The 19316-nt window shown below is 35.7% G+C and overlaps 1 protein-coding gene across 13 annotated transcripts in view; it reads right to left on the bottom strand.

Annotated features, from left to right (window-relative positions):
- IRAG1 (inositol 1,4,5-triphosphate receptor associated 1) overlaps positions 1-19316 on the bottom strand; it is a 109364-nt gene that overhangs the window by 51457 nt on the left and 38591 nt on the right. For 7 of the 13 annotated variants that reach the window (XM_052695665.1, XM_052695662.1, XM_052695657.1 and 4 more), the window contains exon 1: positions 14176-14437. The exons of 1 other annotated variant lie outside the window; for it this stretch is intronic. The gene's annotated coding sequence lies outside the window, so the exon portion shown is untranslated. Of the gene's footprint in view, positions 1-13872; positions 14023-14099; positions 14441-14495; positions 14659-19316 lie in introns of those variants that run through there. 5 more of the 13 variants (XM_052695658.1, XM_052695670.1, XM_052695669.1 and 2 more) reach the window with 5 other exon arrangements.

The raw sequence follows: 19316 nt of genomic DNA, 5'->3' as shown, positions 1-19316 counted from the left end.
AGATTAAAATCCTGTTGCCATAGGATAGTATTTTGCTGAATTCCAAAGTAACCTGCTTGAGGAAATAAACATATCTCAGAAGAATGCCTGGTGTCTCCCTGCTTTGTCGTACTTCATGTTCCTAAATAAGAAAAAGGAAGATATCTTGGTGGCAGGTCACTGAATGTATTCTGTTTTATTAGTAAAAGCAAGGTTAACCATATCAGAAATACTGAGCTTTTCAGGGGGAAAAGACAATTCCAGCACTTTTCAAATTAAGCGGGGCCTTACATATACATACACATGTACACACAGTAAACTATTTTCTTACTTTAACACTCATATAAAGGAAATTCTATTTGATCTCAGTACTATTTAATAGAAAATGTAAGTGAGAACCAGTAGACTCTTCTCATCCTTTTCTTCCCAGAGGATCAAGAAACAGACCAATAAGGAAGTTTGCACACCCCTCACAGTCTTTACACAAAGTATATACACAGTTCTCTTTCTCCCTTATTTGCCAGGGTTCGTTTGTCTTCTTTACTTTGACACTACCTAACCTATCAGATACATTCACTTGCACAGTGCAGCTTACACTTCTGCTCCCAGTGCCTCACATCTGGCTGAGTAAGAAAAAGACATGAAAATAATCTCAAATAATCTGTGCAAGATTGGGGAATATTTTAAGGTTTTCTTACAGCTCCCATTGTTTTTCTCCCAAAGAATCCATACCAGTACAGCACAAATGAATAAATCATTTTTGAGACAAAGGCTAGATGCAGCTCTTCCCTTTAACTACTTGCTTTCAGTATAAATTAGGTCTCAGTAGAAAGTGAAGTATAAAATTGAAATAAATTTAAATATACGGTTGGTCTGAGATATGGTGGAGGTCTTTCCTTCCCAGGATATTCAAACTTTGGAAAAAAAGAGTAACAGCCACATGATTTTACAACTCTTACAGTAAGTGGTATTTTTGTAAGTCGATTCTATAAGAGAAATTCAACAGTGTGATTGCTTTTCCAATGAAGAGATGATGCATGATACAGCTTCTCATGCACTATTTCTGTATTGCACATCATAGACTAACTGTACATAGACAACTAAGAATCTACGCCCAAGATCAGAGCAGCCAAACTGTATTTAGTTTTTGACTATCAAACTTGGTAAGCAGCCTACTTTTCTCCCCCACTACTTTACAGTACAAAGTTTCCTCTCATAACAGAAATGCTTTGAAGAGACAGAGTGCACATTTTGCTTATCTCTTCAAGGTTTTCTTTGTGCTGTTTTATTGCAGCACTAAGATAAACAACATGGCCTTAAACTTAGGGCTCACCCCTCGCCCTCCTCTAGTAAAGTCCGCAAGACAGACTAAGTAATCAACGTTCGCTAACATCAAATCTTGGGAGTGCAGACAACCAAAGAAACATGAAAATAAGCAGGGAACTGTTCTCTTCTTTAAATACCTGCTATGCTTATTTCATGTTCACCTTCACCCAAAAAATTGTTACAGCAAGTCCTTGTGAATTGTCCCTTAACAATAGCACAGTATTCATACATTATGGGACTTAGAGTAATTCATTTCTAAAACAAAAAAAAATATATCAAAATCCTTACCCACTGACATACCAAGCACTACTCAGGAACAATACAAACATTTTAGAAAAAATATCTGAAAAATGGCATCTTTTGATTACAAACCACTAAGAAGCTGCAATCCTGTCTCCTCTTTAGCCCAACAATTTTAAGGGAAACATCACATTTTCCTAGAAATTTGTATAGTTATCTAGACTTTTCCCATAAACTTCAGTTCTGCCATCCAGTATTGTCCTTGTGATCCTGCATCCTTCTCCAGATACATATCAACATACGTGCTGGAAGCTGCAACTGAAACAACTCATGGAACCAAGTAATCAAGCTTCGTTTAGAGAAAGTAACCAAAGAAAATCTTGAAATCTTGGTGATTGAAGTTCTGCAATTTATCTTGGAAGAAGAAAATAAAAATAGTAACTAACAAATGTTGATTAAAATGTCCTGAAGAATTGGTTAGGACAGGAATACGCTCTTCCAATTCATTACCTTCTTCATTTGAGGAGGGTTAAACACAGATTGATTTATACCTCTATGGAATGCATACTACGAATTTCTAGGTAATGAAAATCTGTCCCACAAAAGAGCAGCAAGCCTAACATAATACTAATAAATGATCTAGGATCAGGCTTGTTGACCTTTTTTGCACATGAATTCTCAAAATAGAAATTGCAAATGAATGTCTAAGGAAAGAAAATGGCCACATCACTGATTAATTTAAAATTATTTGCATCCATTATAGAATTTTGACATGTTTCTTTTTTCTGGCTGTCAAGAGGAATTCATTTTTTTTCCTAATTAAAGCACAAAATGTTTTAATTTTGTAATAAATGATTAAAGTAACAGGAAAGTTTATGATAGAAAAATATAAGTAAATTTAATCTGCCACGCATAATTGTTTCCATGGTCGCTTATACAGGAATGCTTTTCCTATTTAAAGTATTTAATTCTAACTCTTGTCTTTGACACAAGAATTAATTGTTGTGAAATGCTTTTAATCACCTTTATCACATATGTATTTCAAGTTCGACATTTCTGTGATTCAAACATCATATTTTCTGTACATTCTTTTGTTTAAAATCATTGAGTCTGAGAACCTTATTTAAACAATACCCTCAACTATCTAGTACAAATTAGGAACAAAATATAACTTGTTCATTCTATCATTATGGTGGCAATTTCTTCAAGAAAAAAGAAGAGGTTATTAAAGAGAACTAAGATTTTAGAAGTTACTAGTCTTCTCTATTATCCACATCCAGGCCCAAATCATTAGGAAACCGTCTTCCCAACAGTTTTGGCTCACATGTTGAAAGAAGTGAGAAAGATGGAACAATTAAAATTAGCTATTAAAAACTAGCTTTTAAATAAGCAGTTCAGGATAATAGGCTTCACTAAACTCTTCCATATCTTTGATTTTTTGCTTCTACTTCATATGTAATTGACTATGAGTCAAGCAATGCTTGACAAGCTAGCTCAAAAAATAAGATATAATATTTTCATCTATGAGAAAGAAAAATTAAATCTAAAATCAAATGAATACTAATTACACTCTTTGATCTGTGGAAATAACATTGTGTATGTGTTTCTAAACCACATAAAAAACATTTTTCCAACAGAAAATTTTTTGTTGTTAATGTTTCTTAGTTAGAACAATGTTTATTTTAATTTCCATGGTGCTTAATGGCAAACCAGTAAATTCATTTTCTAAGCATTCTTTCCAAGCGTTTTCTGTTTTTAACCCTCTTGCAGAGAAAATTTTTCATTTTTTTAAGAAGAGGATAAAGTTAAAAACTCAACTGAAACACAAAAATGGCATGTTAAGGAAATACTATCATTTTTTTCTCCAAACTTCTCATTAGTCAGTTAACTCAGGAATGATTTCCAGAGGAAACAACAGGATCTAGAGAATGAACAAACAAGGGAACTACAATACTTTCCATAACAACTCATTTGCCAGCCTTAGGGAATGGTACCATCTTTTATTTTTATGACACATGTAAATAAAAAAAAAAGCACTTAAGTTCTAAATGTATGTAAGCATGCTTTTGAACTAAGTTGAAGGAAAAAGCAAATTTTATGTAAGCACACAGTTGTAGTTGCAACTAGTACCTTAATTGAACAATATACTGCAGAGCCACAAAAATGTTAGTGCTTTTAGTATTAGAAGTTACATTTTCTTCTTTTTTGCAGCAAGATAGAGCAATGGCATTTCAGTTACCTCACTTATCAGGTTCATACATTTGTAACAGTACCAAGCCAAAATCAGGCATCAGTAAGCTACATACCTTATGTAGTTAAATAAAGGCATGTAGAATTGATTTCACTTCCATGAAGCTGCACAGCTGATATATGAATATTCCTTATGGAGGTTTATATATTGAAGACATACTAAGAGTGCTTTACACTGCTGTGGTATATTGCTCAATCTTCATATTAGAAATTTCATCAATTATTTCATGGCAGAAATGCAACAGAAAATATTAGAACTGTATGTTTAAGAAGGTTTGGGATGCAATAATTCAACTATAAACCAGTCAAGAGATCTGACTACTCATTGTATATGTTTATTCATTGTATATGTTCTTGTATAGCCTTCACTATATTTTGCAAATGTTTTGGCAATCTCAAAGCATTCAAAATACTAGCAACATAACTATGTTAGTAGAAGTTTATTTGAAAATGATTAAGAATTGATTCACCACTGCAAAGGAGAAATGATGACTCCATAGAGCAGTTTAGTGAAATTGGCCGTCATATCCTGCTTATTCACAGTCCATCAAACATGGCTAGCATCGTTATGCAGCTTCAGTACAGGTTCTAATCATTAAGAAGTTAAATTAGTTATGTTAACTAATAGTACCTGCCCAGTCTTCTGCACTTCTGAAGTAAATCTATTTAAGATAATCAAATGTTAGTGGACTTTTTAGTTAGCATGAATTCACGGTCCCATACTGAGTTTTACAAAGTAAGTTTCATCCCTGAACATTCATCTGTAAGGAGCACTGAATTCAGGGGGAATTACATTTCATGGTTACAAACTAAAGCATAGTTTGTATTGCTCATTAGGCAAATCCAGCAATGCTTTTTTTTCCTAGTTCATTAACGTAAGTTTCTGATTTGGACAGAAAATTATGAATATTTTCACAGACACTAAGCTAATATCTGCCTCCCTGAAACAGTGAACAAAGATCAGAACTGCTATTACATGTATTCTTGGTGTTCCATGTGTGGTAATCTGTAACCAATACTATTTTCCTTTTTAATTAATAACTTATTTAAAATTGTTTAATGGAGCAGCACTCACTTTAAAAACTATTGAATGCACAACATATTACTTAACCAAAAAATTGCTGAGGAATACTTTTAAAAAGTATCAGAATAACAAGAAGCTGTCATGCATCTCTTATATACACAAGTGTACTATTGACTTCACTGAACGCAACCCCAAACAAAAAATTATGGCAGCTGTTTCAATAAATAATGCAACAGGAAAAATAAGTATAACGTGTAAAAGGATTTTAAGTTCAGGAATAGCCATGATCAACATCGTGCCCTGTAGCATAGCTGAAGAAGGACACTAAAAAATCAACACGATGGTTGGAAAGCTGTAAGGCAGAGCTTCCTGTTTAAAACAGACACAAGTTTAGGTATTATCTAGATGAAAGGTTTTGATTGTTTCTTTCTAAGCAAAACAAACGATTCCTCCCAAACAGATGATAAAGCAAAGAAAGAAAACAGGATGTTACCACAGGTTAATTTATTTCAATTAATCACAGAATAACTTATCAGTCACTAACAGAAATAAAGTATGTAAACTCTTCCCTATACAGGGAATGAGATCTTACTTGGTAATTTTTTATTCAAGTTTACTTCAGCATAATGGGCCATAGACATTTCTACAATAAGCTGAATAAAGCCAGAATGGGAGGACTTTTTGCTGTGTTTTCATCTTTTGAGCTTTTTGGGGTTTTTTTTTGGTTTGTTTTTTAAACAGGATCACTATCTCTCTTTTGTTTTGTGAGCATCTGTTTACTGCTGCTGGTTTAGATGATTTTATTTAAAACCCGTGAAAGCAGGAGGAAAAAGAATGATATACACATTATCTAACTGACATAAGCAGTATTTACACACTGAGTAGTCTTCAGGGAAAGAGCCCAGTACTTTGAGTGTGTCATAAACCTATGACAGGGAATATAAGGGAGCAGGTGCAAGGGAGCAGTACCCATGATATAGAATTCCAGGAGTTTCTTCAGCCTCAGATCTTGCATGCTGACCTTAAATATGAACAAATAAAGGGTCGTCATCAGTGGAGAAACTACTTCAGATGCATGGAAATTTTCAGGGAACAGATTCTTGACCCACAGCTGCCTTTTCCAAATGGCCAGAAAGCAGATGAGGGCTGTTCTCTCTGGATAATACTTCGTTCTTCCTGGCTGAACTTCAAAATATCTGTTACATAAGGAAAGTCTAATTACCCAGCCTCTACCCAGACAACTGACATTTATTTGCCATGGGAAGAACCTTTCCACTAACAACATTCCCATGAGCCTGACTGAAGAACAGAGCAAGTAGCCTATAGGCTATTCCCAATGACTACAGAAACCTAAGCTCTTTCCCCTATAGACCTTGCAGCCTTGATGGAAAAATACACAAAATAGGTGTCTGTTCTACAACCTAACTGTGCTCTGCACTGCTTTAGGAAGAAGACTGAAATATGAACTGCCACCATTAGAAGTGGGTGAGAAAATCATAGGAGAGTCATCAGCACAGCCTTTCATGACCTGTACTTCATTTATAACAGTTTTCCAAAATAGTTTAGATATGAATGCGTAAATGGACAGTTTGTAACCTGTGCCCCTCAAAATTTGGAAACAAGCTTTTTAAGTAGCTGAACTCAAACAGCCAAAAAGCAGGTTTTGTTATATTAGTGATTTTTTTTATCTTCTCTCACTCACTAAAAATAATGCTGCTTGTTTCCTTGGTCTCCTGCCAGTCTGGAAGAGCAAGAGACAGTACTTGCAGTGCCTACTTTTGAGCTTCATATTGCTACATTGCCAGCTAGCAAATCAAATGGAATCAGCAGTGATTTCAGCCACAGGGGAGCCCTTTTCCTTCAACAGCACTATTCCAGGCCTCTCCTACCACAACAGCTATTTGCACTTAATCTGTAGGAACTTAATACTTTTGAGATCCTCTCTGGCCAAACTCAACAATTTAGATGAGTTCAAAGGCTACTGGGAGGGAATGAAGAGAGGGCAGGGAAGAAGGGGGAAGAAGGCTGACAACCAGAACAACAGCAAGCACAATCTTTATTCCAAGGAAAACAAAACTTAAAATAGATTTTGGGAAGAATAAGTGCATTGCTAACACTTATAAAAGGCTAGTAGTCAACACATAATGAGAAATGTGTCTCTAGCCCATAGCCATCAGGCTTTTCACTTCAATTCTTTATTCCTTGGGAAGAAGCTAAGGTAACCACATTGTCAGATGCACTCTGCCTCTTGCAGTAATTTTTGAAGCTGGTGAACAGTTTCAAATACAGCTGACCCAGGGCACAGCAGGCATGGTGAAGTTCATGTTTTCAGAGCAGATACAAATTCAGAGGTAGATCATCTTAAATACTCTGTGACTATACAGAATGGCTTTGAAGTATGAAGTTTGAACTGATGTTTGTAGACTCACAGAATCCTTAGAGTTGGAAGGGGCCTCTGAAGGCCTTTTTTTAAATCCAACTTCTCTGCCATGAACAGGGACATCCACAGTTAAAACAGATCGCCTAGGAACCAGTTATCACAACTAGAGTGAGGATGCTATAGGCATAGGCCACAGCTCTGTAGAAAATCAGCTTTCTGTATGTCAGGTGTTAACCAATTTTGAAAAATATAAAAGTTACAGTTTCATACACTTACTCCTTCTCTTCTCGTCCTGCACAGCCCCTACTAAAATAGGTTCTTCGTATAGTAATACAAAAAGTGTAAAATTTACATTAGTGTAAATGAAGCACTGAAATAGAAATAGGCACTGCTCAAAATGAGAAGTCTCAACTTCAAGCATGTGCTAAGGAAAAGTCTTGAAATGACTGTGATTGTTGTGCATTATTAGCAACACAAACTAAAGTGCAGACAAAAATGCTGCATAGTTTGAGTTAACCTCAAATGAACTTTGAAAACTCTTTAAACAACTAGGAATAAAGAGAACAGAACTGTTGCACTGCTTTCAAACATGCCCCATTTTTTCCCTCCAAGTCTTTTTTCCCCCCCATACAGCATGTTGCTCAGTAGAAGAGAGCAATGAGTAGAAAGTATCTGAAGTAAGAATGTAATTTCACACTGAACTTAGAGATGCCAATGTCTATGTTTCTGTAGGAAACTGAACTTCCTGACCTCTTCAAAGAAGCCCTGAATGTTCAAGGCTTCAAGCTCCAGCGAGATGCTAAGAATTCCATCAGCTATTATTTCATTTATTTTCTTTATGATAACAGTTTCCAGAGCTGCTTCAGGATCAAAGGCATTTCAGATTGACAACCGTAATGTTACGAAGACAAAGCCTATACAGTCTGCACTGTGTATGCTGATTTTCACACTCATTATCAAGGGATTGGAAGAATTTAGAGAGAAAAATAAAACACTTTCAGCAACTTGTCTTGCAGAGAAATGGGAAGCTGCTCAAAATACTGAGCTCTGTCACAGAAGTCACAAAGAGACTGAATCAAGTAGGAATCCAGCTATCCCTTTTGGCACAGACACTTTGGTTTTTATATTTTGGCCACATTTTGCTAACAGGTGGCAGCACATCCCACCTGGAACTTTATGGAAACTCTCTCCTGTTATATACCGGGAAGCTTTGTCTTATTCTCAGTCCAGTAATCTCCCTGTCCCAGAAAGGGATGGTGATGAACTGTGGCAATTCGTACATCATTTTTGAGAATTTTATTGCTATAGTAACTGAAAGCAGGCTTTTAAACATAGCAACAGACTTTTTATAGCACTTTCTTAAATGTCAAAATGGCATGTTGTTTTATTTTCAAAGCAGATGCTTGGAAGATAAGTACACAAGATGATTACACAGTATCCACCTTCAAGAGGAGGAAAAAGCCTTCCAACGTCAAGCATTATTTTAACCTTTAAATTCAACAGATAACTTTAAGGCATGTTGTAAGCGTAACAGTATTCTGAAAAGTTGTGTCACTGTATCATCTGAAAATGAGGTTAGCTTTAAAATTTTATGTTGATTTGTGCTTCTTTATAAGAAGACATGCGAGAAATTTACAAGACCCTACTCTGAAGGGAATAATGCTACGTAAATCTGATCTTTACCTGTTAAGCAACAGAAAAAAAAAACAAAACTCTCTTAATATTAAGTGAAGGTATTTTTTGGGGAGGGATCAAAATCTACTGAGACACACCAATAGCACATGTACGAAGACAAAGCTCTGTACATTGCAAATGCAGCAACGGTGATTTGTGAGAACTGAGTTTGACCTGCCATGCAATTTAAGGAAGTACAATTCACAATTTTCATAGTAAAAGAAAAACAGCTACTTTTCTCTGGTGTAGTGTTTGTGGGGTGGTATTTGTACTGGGGGTGGAAGTTCACTTCTGTATCATTTTTACAAGCGATCAGTATAAAAGGCTACTTGTTTTAGTTTAGTCTCGTTCTTAACACTTTTCTAGACAGAAATACCAGGCAGCAACAGTACAGATCTCCTAAGGAACTTTTAGGTATTATTCACCTTTCTGTTATGGTTATATGTCAGCTTTGTATAGAGTGGGATGGTCGATGTTTGCTATTTCACCAACAAAAACATTTAAAAATCTATTAAACAGGAAATGTCAAAGACAAAAAATAAAAAAAATAAAAAATCCAACAGGAAACATGAAGAGCTGAAGAGCTTCTTATAAGGGTAAAAAGTTGTTAATATTTCAAGGAGACTTCTCCTTTATCATACAATGTATATATTTTGGAAAGGACATTTTCCTGCTGTGCTTTATGCAAGAGAAATTTCTAACATGCTGACCAAAAGGGTCAGCATGTACAGAAAACAGAGTCTTATGTATGGAGGCTTTAGAACATACCCATAAATTCCTTCTCCCTGCTTTAGATATTTTTACTTGATTCAGTGAATAAACACAGCAGTTTCAAAGTCTCCCATCCTTGCTTTAAAATATCTAAAATACATGGGAATTTTGACACATCTACTTGTTTTTCTACAGTCTGCTCCAGTGCCTACTGCACTTCACAAGACCAGCTTTTAGAGCAATCCTGATAATTGTATACCTATCAAAGAGGAAGAATGATAAGTTTAACCGCTGCAACCCTTGGGGATGTTAAGATGAGAGGCACAATTATGCTTGCATTGAGAACCAGCAATATTTAGATCTGCTTTCAAAATTTTCCAGCCTGAGATGTCATACAGAGCATCAACTTGACCCAGCACCTCCTCCTGGGCCAAACACCATCCTCCACTGCAGGTAGGCCACTAATAACATTGAGCTATTTTCACAAACCCAGAAGCCAGCCACATTTATTCACTATGAAAAACACAGGAAATTCAGTTACTGATATAAAAGCATGCATCTTTTTATGCAGTCAAATCATAGAACCATAGAATCATAGAAAGCATTAGGACCTTAATGACCATCTAGATTCAGCCCCCCTGCTATGATTTTCCTTCCTCTCCATAAGTTCTCCTTTGACTTATGGTTACGCACGTCATTTCTAATTTCAGTGTTCAGCAGCACAGTTCAGCACAACTAAGCAAGATTCAACAGCAAATTTTAGTCTACATATTTGGTTAATTATATTCTACTACACGCATGTGTGCACAGACATTTCTAAAACAGCCACTTCAGAGATGTTTTAGAGGAATCAGAAAAACATTTGAAAATGAAATCCTGGATATTTCTTTTCCAAAATTTCAGAACTATATGTCATTCTACAAACCCTACCGTTTGTTGGTACATCCCTCTAAGTTCAAAGCGAGCAGGTGAACATACAAACTACTCCTACTCCAATTCCTCTACATTTCAGACTCTCATCTCCTACTAATTTACCTTAGTGGTATTCATTAGGAACACGATCTCTGCACCACTGAAGTCACTGGAAACTTTGCTGAAGATTCCAAAAGCAGTGGCTCAAAGCCAAATTCCCCACATACAGATTCAGCATAATAAAACATTCAGCAGAATTAAATAAACACTATTATTTTTACTCTGAAGCGAAGCCCCTAGCCCAGAAGATTATTGCGCTTGACCCAGCAGCCCAGAAGATAAGGGACACAGTACAATTCTTACGTAAATTGATTTATATTGCTTATGTTTATTAACTTTTCAACTGCTCTGTTCTTCTCAGAAATTGCAGGAACTAGCACAGCAGTCTCCACTGTATTAGTGGCTCTGTTTGAACAGTTATCACAACAGATATATTTCCATACATAGCAGGGGAAAGGACAGGTCTCTAAAAAATTGCTTTGTGTAATGACAGGATGCCACAGAATATGCTTTAAGAGTAGTCAGGGAAAGAAGCTTTCAGGGTCACATATGTACTTGACAGACACTGCCTGTCATGTTTGTGTGTTTAGCTCCCCCTTTTCTTTTTCTAAGCAACCTGCATTACCATAAAAAAATAAATAAAAAAAATAAAATTCTACAAGCCTTACTTGTCCAAACCTGTAAATGAACAGCATATCAACAGCATTCAGTGTCTCTGTTGGCTTACAATACCTAAAGACTTGAGGTGTTTTACATTCAAAGGCAAAACTTCTAGCAGGGCAGTTCTGATTTAGTCATGAGTGTTTTTTTAGTTTGCTTTTAAATCTTTAACATACTTCACATATTTAGTTACTTTTATTTGAAGTTAAATATCTCAAATGATTTTCCAGATTGTGGAGATAAAGAATAACTCCGCTGAAATAAAGAAAAATAAAGAAAAACCTGTCATCCACATACTGAGGAAGATAAATTACTGGGATGTTGACACAGCTCAAAAACTCCAAATAACCTGGGTATACTAGCCTACTTGCTCTAAATATCAAATCCTTCTCTGGTTTTCAGAGTTCTTAGGACTTACTTTCCAGGGATAGAAACTCAGTTATTATTTCAAGTTTTTTCTTCACAACAGCCACAGTTTTCATTCTCCTTAACCTACCACTACACGTGTCCATAAACAAGAATTCTACAAATCTCTAATATCAGGAAGTAGATGAGGAAAGACAACTCCATAATGTGTGACAAACATATACCTATGATCCTTGAAATGAGAATGTCCCTTCTCAGTACCAACTTCTTAAACCTCAGTTGCCACAATCACCCTTACCTAGCTTTTCAAAAAGTGGTTTGTCACCAAATTAGAATTAAAAGCTGACAGAGAGCAAGTAGTTCCGATCTTTACCACCAGCTTTTTCCATTCTCCTTTCACAGAATCACAGAATTGTAGGGCTTGGAAAGGAATTCTGGAGAATATGCAGACCAACCTCCTGCTGAAACAGGTTCCCAACAGTAGGTTACATAGGAATGTATCGAGGCATGTTTTGAATATCTCCAGAAAAGGAGAATCCACTGGGCAGCCTCTTACAGAGCTCTCAAAGTAAAGAATTCCCTCATCTTTCAGTTGATGAATTCTTAATTTTGACTGCTTTTGTTGCGACTAGAACTATAGGATTATACCACTATTAAAACTGACTCCAACATATAAAAAGATAAAAGGAAAGGAGGCATACAGGTTTTATGTCCATAACCAACTTGTAGCTTAATCCAGAGGGATACAAAGCAGATGGCTTTATGAAAGTTAAATACAAGGATAATCCTAGGACCCTTAGCACAGTGGTTATGTAAACACAGTTTTCACTGTGCACGAATGAACAAACTGTACTATTTGTATCAAATTACACATAAGCAGTAGTTGCTGAAATACTACAAAGTATTGCATTAGAAATATACACTTAGTTCATACTTAGAGGGCTTGGACACATTAGTTATTCAAGTCTGTATACAGAGTTAAAAATAACTATTCATTAAAAATCTATACGCCTTCCTGATACTATCTAAATTGAGTTAAATGAGTGCCTATTCATCACCAGTTAAGTAATTCATGTGAGACTAACAAACCAGAAGAGGGGTCTTTGGAGCCTTGAAAATACAGGAATATTTAAAGAATGAAGACTTCCTAGTATTAAGCATTTAACATATCAGACTTTCTTAATTTCCACTGTTAATTCTAGTCAACTGCCTTAGATTTTTATGGGATTCATCAATAGATTGCAAAACTACCGGCTTGGTATCAATATTGATTTGGGGTTTAATCTTTGATTTAAAACATGAAGATCAGCCAGATTAAACTTAGGGTAATACATTTTGCACTGACAACAGTACAGGAAAAAAAATAAAATTATGAGCCTTGAAACTGTGCCTGAATTGTTACAAGACACATTTATGGCATTCTCTTGAAGCTAGGTGAGCTTTCTTTAAAGTTTTGTATACTTGTCATACCATGTATAAGTGCAGTAACTGTTATTACTTGCAGAGGAAACACTATTTTCAAAACTTAAAATTTTCCAATTTCTGCACTACATGAACCAATTTCGTAGCCTAATCACTCCACAACAGAGAATTCTTCTGATGATTGCAGAGAATCTTTCACCAAATGGAACCATGCTACACGCAATTTGAAAATCTACACACTAACATGAGTTGTTGCTAATATGTTAGTAACTTGTCTGGAGGCTCAACAAGCACTTCCTTGTACCAACACCATTCTTACGTGGTGTTTTTCTATTGAAAAGAAGCCTAATAAACATATTAGTAAGACAAAAAGATGTATTTTAGTTAACTGAGAAAAATAACACTTCGCTGCAGAGTAGCTACTAAACAGCACAGGCAAAGCTGAAGAGTAAATTACCAGAAGGAGTAAATATTGTGATATTTCATATTAAAGCAAGCATGTTTTTTGTTTGATTTCCCCATCATTCCAATACAGCACTGCAATTAGACAAGTCTATAGTGTTAATTTACCTCTAATAGGATTAAAACCAAACACCAAGTATAAAGGAATGGCTCCGGAAATGTCTTTTTAAAAGACAGGTTCCAGACACAAGTAGGTAATCCATCAAAAAGAACAATTTTGGCACTGTTAAACACAAAAACGTGGGAAGAAAAGTCATGCAATACAATACTAAAGAAAAAAAAACAATCTGTTAAATATCTGTTCCTCTGTAACATATACTGCTGCTAATATTCTCTAATAATTAGCCCAATATAGATAACGTTATCTGTAAACCAAGTTGCCTTGAATTACTTACTGATCACATACCTTTGTTAATGAAACCTCAGTATAATTGACACAGCTTTTCCTTTTTTGTTCTTGTATAATCCCAAAAAGTACACAAGAAGAACTAGATGTCATGAATATCATCCACTTTTTAAGCAACTAAGATTTCTAAAAGGGACAGAATTTGACAGGGGCGAAACTTGGGAGGGGAAGAGACAGAAAGAAAGAACAAACAAACCACTCGGTATCATAACAACAAGGTACTGTACCTTTAAGGAGGAAATATGGTTCTGTTTTATTCCACAGCTGAAAAAGAGCTTATTCCTGGTTATAGAGATTACTTACCTAAAACTTCAGTTATTCCCCTTTTTCCCCTCAGGCCAGCCTCTCTTTCACTCTCGGGAGCTTTTACCATTTAAGGTCAATGTTACATCTGGCTCTAGTAAGTAAAGCTGAAGCAGTTTTTAACTCGGAGATCCAACAGGCTGTCTAACATTAGAATGAGAGTTTAAAATTAAAGCAACTCTTCAGAAAGCCTTTTTCTTGCCTCAAGGAATTACAGAATAAAAGGCTTTCCTATTCTGGCATAAGTACTCTTAAGTACAACGCTACGCAGGCATCCCGCTAACATTCTTAAAGTTTGCAGCATATACGGCTCTACTTACTCATTTCTGATGAAAGCACACATGAAATACAGTTTACATACTGTTATGCTAACCCACAGTTCGTTTCTGTTGTCGCTGGTAACAATTGCTTTTTTTCCTCATCTTCAAACAAAACCTAACTACTATTTAGTCTTTCTCTGTTTTTCTCCCCTTGGTCAGAAGGAGCCTAAATTAGGGAGTCAGTACAAGGCATGTGAACTTTTAAAGAACGTTGGCTTCAGTCCAGACATGGGCTCTGCTCTCCAGTTGCAAAGTATAATTCCTAATGAAATTCACTGAAGTTGCCTACATCCCATGAGAGATTGTAGCTACAAATGGAGCAGGAAGACAAGAAGAAAAAAAGACAAAACATTTACTAAAATATATTTGGATATCTGCAGGAAGATGACATGAATGTTGACAGCTCCCAGCTCAGAAACAGATGCAGATCTTTCTCCTATAGCTAATTAAGATATTTTTTTCCAGTTATTGAGTTTTAAGTCATTAATTATAAGCAAGCCAAGTCCTCTCCAAAAAACTTCTGCAGTTCAAGTGGGGACATAAGAGCTGTGAGGGGGAAATATCACAAAAGAGAATGCAAATGTGTATGAAGTGACTAGATAGAGTTTCAGAAGGAACACACCCGGCTGCTTTAGGAGAATAGAGAAAATTATGATATTGAGTTATCAGCCATTACTAAATAGAAATGAATAAAAGCATCAAAGAAGAAAAAAGATCAGAAAAAAAAGGAACTCCATATAGGAGTGATGAGTGGAAACATGAAGATGCTTGCAGGAAGTATGTTTCAGAATGAGCTGATTCCAACATATCACTACCATTCTAATTGGGAAATAAAGGGAAATAAAAAGCCTAGGCATCTCATTTGTGTCATATGAGACTTGAGCTTGAATTAGGAAATACAGTACTCTACATTCAAGACATTCTTTGCTCCCAAAAACCAACATAGGAAAAAATATTCTGAGAAACTTTTAACAACTTCATTTAAACTTCCCAGGTGATGAAAGTAAATAGGCATTTCAAAAAAACATTTCAGGTTTTGATGTCATTTGCACTATTCACTGCCCCCTCCACAAACATTTTAACTCATCTCTCATCTTCTTGGATTACTATTTTAATACTCACAAATTTAAGATTGTGCCCAGCATGCTTACAGTCTCTTATTTAGTTGATTGAAAATCCAGAAGTTTCTTGCCAGAATCTGTAATTTATCATTTTTCAGCTTAATTTTTTCAGAGTTTCCAGGCTACAAGTGTAAAATGCTGCACTTGAATGTGGCAAAAGTTGTATACTTAAGTCTGCATCTGTGACTGCTTTGAACTCAGTTTGGGAAAGAACAAGTTATTTATTGCTTGGTAAGGAAACTGATTACAGTTCTTGATCATTTGTCTGGCATCCTATACCACCACTGGCCAAATTTAGCCAAAATCTACTGAGTAATGGAAATCTCAAAATATACTCAGGCTCCTAGAAACTTCATGAAGCCAGCAGCTTACTATGGGATAAACCTAGAGTGACTGAGTAACAGTTTTTTTTGGCCCGTCTATTTGCACCACGCAAACATGACTTCTATGGCTCAGATGGTTGTATAAGTACAGAGGGGACACAAAGAAGGTCTTGGAGGTACTGACAAGGAAAATGCACCTTCCATCAACATTCAGCTCCTGGAACTGCTCGTATATTCTTGTACCTAACATTTTCCTTTGGAGATTTTTCACCCACAGATTTGTTCAATGTATCTGAATGCTCTCTGGATAAAGTAAATGAAAATTGTTAGTTAAAAACCTAATGCTTTTGAACTAGAGAATATTGACACCTAAAGCTCAATTACTTTTAACTACGATCTTAAAGTTGCACAAAGGAAGCACAGTTACATACCATAAAAACATTTTTCATTTAAAATCCATTATATTTCCTAAGATCTAACGATATGAAGGGAGGCTGTGGTGAAGAGGGACCTGGCCTCTTCTCCCAGGCAACAAGCAGGACACGGGGCAATGGCCGCAAGTTATATCAGAGGAGGTTCAGGTAGGACATAAGGAAGAACTTCTTCTCTCAGAGAGTAGTCAGGCACTGGAATGGCTGCCCAGGGAGGTGCTGGAGTCACCGTCCCTGGCAGTGTTCAAGATGCGTCTGGATGACGTGCTGCATGATATGGTTTAATGCTAGTGGTGGTAATGGTGATGAGGAGACGGTTGGACTGGATGATCTTATAGGTCGTTTCCAACCTTGTGATTCTTGTGATCTTGTGATCTTGTGATCTTGTGATAACACCTTGTTAAACATTTTGAAAGAGATGCCTGCTAGCATAAACAGCAGTGAACATTTTCCCTTTCACACACACCTTTCTCACATTATTCAAATATTTATGTTGCTAATATTATGAACATGTTCCCCAGAAAAAGCATGACATTGGTTTCTTTTCTTTAGTAAGTATAATCAACTATGTCACAACAGCAAGATGCAGCACCCTGGGAAATACACACACTGACAGAAGGATGTATATTTCCCCAGCAGTTAACATTCGATTTCCTCGATTTCTCCATCTCTGTGTCTTAAGATGCACTGAAGTATTATCAATACAAACTTCAGGAGCTGGACTTCCTAGGTTTAAGGATGTTTGCCTTTGAAAATGTGAACATAAGCACCAAGAGCATACTCATCTTGAAACAATTCAGAGAGGATCTTCATTTTGGGGGCACAATCATTTTTGTGTGAAAGTTTCTGTTGCTGTTGTTTGCGCAACATCAGATAAGTAAACTTGCAAAAATTTTTTTCTAGATTTGACTTCAGTTGGGCAGTAAGAGCAAGAGAACTAACTCAAAAGTCTGATTTCAGTAGAAGTCATGTTTTCATTTGAGCTTTCAATGGGCTCACTATAAAGCTGAAAACACTTAATATATACGTAGAAAGTAATGCCTATGAAAAAGTTATGTAAGAGTTTCCACATTATTTGGACACCTCAGGACACATGGTATTAAAATGCCACATATTACCTTTTCTGCCCATAAATAATCATCAATCACATGACAAAGAAGAATGTTATGTCCGTTTAAAAAAAAAGGCAAATGGCAAGACATAGTAGTATCTCTATTCTATGATCATTTACTAAAATATAAAGATTGATAAAGAGGCAAGCTAAAAATTTCCAGAAGTAGTATTTGCACTTAAAATTGGAACTCTATTACATGGTCTATTATATGTCCGGAATGTATTTCTATCAGTCACAACATCACAAACACCAGTGAGATTGACAGTTTTCTTTATTGAACCAATTGCACAAGGCATTCTCATCTTATCTCTCCTCAACTGTATGGAAAAACTAATTAGAGTCTCAAGCTTATGCCCAGGATTTCCTGGGTGCTTTCATTTTCTCACACTTCGTATTACATTTTTAAATATACATCTTTGTTCAGATCTGTGTTTCCTTAGTTGTATGCTACTTCTGCCATAGTGCATAGCAAATTGAATCTTGTCATCAAATACGATGGCATCTGTTACATAGGTCTCGTGAATGTATGCAACTAAAACTGTGTGGCAAATCATATCTGATAGACTGATCTGTACAAGATGAAAATCTGAAGATATGGATCTGATAAGTAAATCTATTGGAAAAAATACACAAGGTAAAGCAAGCAGTAAGCATTCCACATCCAGAGCTCACTCATTCTGCTGAATACCAAATCCCAAATAGAACCTAGAGTACTTCATCTAAGATGTATGCTGGTTCAACAGGATTGTATTAGCCAGCTTTTACTGTGTCAGTCATCTGTGCAGCTGTATTATATTATTATTTAAAAAGACCTTTACTTTTAATAAGGTTTATGCAGCAACTTTTCTAGATGAATATTCTGAAAGACAGGGCTGTTTAGTTTGTTTGTTTTTTTTAATTATTATTTCCAACTTTCTACAGTAAGAGTACTAAATATGAATCAAATTCCAATTTGAAAGAATGTGTAATGGCAAAAGAAAACAAGAGCCTTCAGAATATAATAAGGAAACATACATAATAACCCAGTCATTTTACAGAAAACTTTTATACTGACAGGAAAGTAAATTAAGTTTTCTTCAAGGTCATACAGATAATCACATAAAGTAGTCTCAGATATGTGGGAAGATATTTGAAATGAAGAGAAATACTCAAGCGCTTGCAAAATCTTACCAATTAAATCATCCAGTCTTCTTATTTAAAAAGCTAACATTTTTCTCAGTCCTAAAATAATCAACTATTTATCTCTATATGAGAAACAGTGAGTCCAAAAAACAACATGTCAATCTGCTTACTCCCATCCATTGCCAGATAATCAAAAAGGATCCAAAGTGTCAAACAGTTTAATGGGCCAAGTCTTTCTGGACAAATACAGAGCAGTTATAGAAGCCTCTATATTTCCATTTCATATATTTCAGTCTCCCCCTCCGCCCCCCTTCTTTAAGGCACCCATTTTAGAAGTGAGGTTCCTAATAAGTCCCATATTACAATGTTTTTAGTAGCTTACTGAAAAATAAAAGATAAAAGAGTACCATAATTTTAAGTCTTTGCAATCAATTTAGTTATGATTCCAAACTCTTAACATGAATTGTTTTCTGAGATTCAGCTTTTTTCCCACTTTAAATAATTTAAACCTTAGCATGTATGCATTTGTTACATTCTTAAGCAACCATATTACATCCTATGGAAAAAGTTTTTGGAAGATGATCCAAATGAGAAAAGATTTCACTAGTATTTTTGATATACAAATATTTCAAAAAGCGAGCTTTTTCAGTCACAGGAAATATTCTGGAATACTGACACAATCACAGCCACTGAGTAATTTATCCATCAAG

Source organism: Tympanuchus pallidicinctus, unplaced genomic scaffold (genome assembly GCF_026119805.1).
Source record: "Tympanuchus pallidicinctus isolate F22 unplaced genomic scaffold, pur_lepc_1.0 scaffold3, whole genome shotgun sequence".
Taxonomy (NCBI): domain Eukaryota; kingdom Metazoa; phylum Chordata; class Aves; order Galliformes; family Phasianidae; genus Tympanuchus; species Tympanuchus pallidicinctus.
Note: the sequence above shows the minus strand (reverse complement) of the source record. Positions and strands in the feature narration are given on the sequence as shown.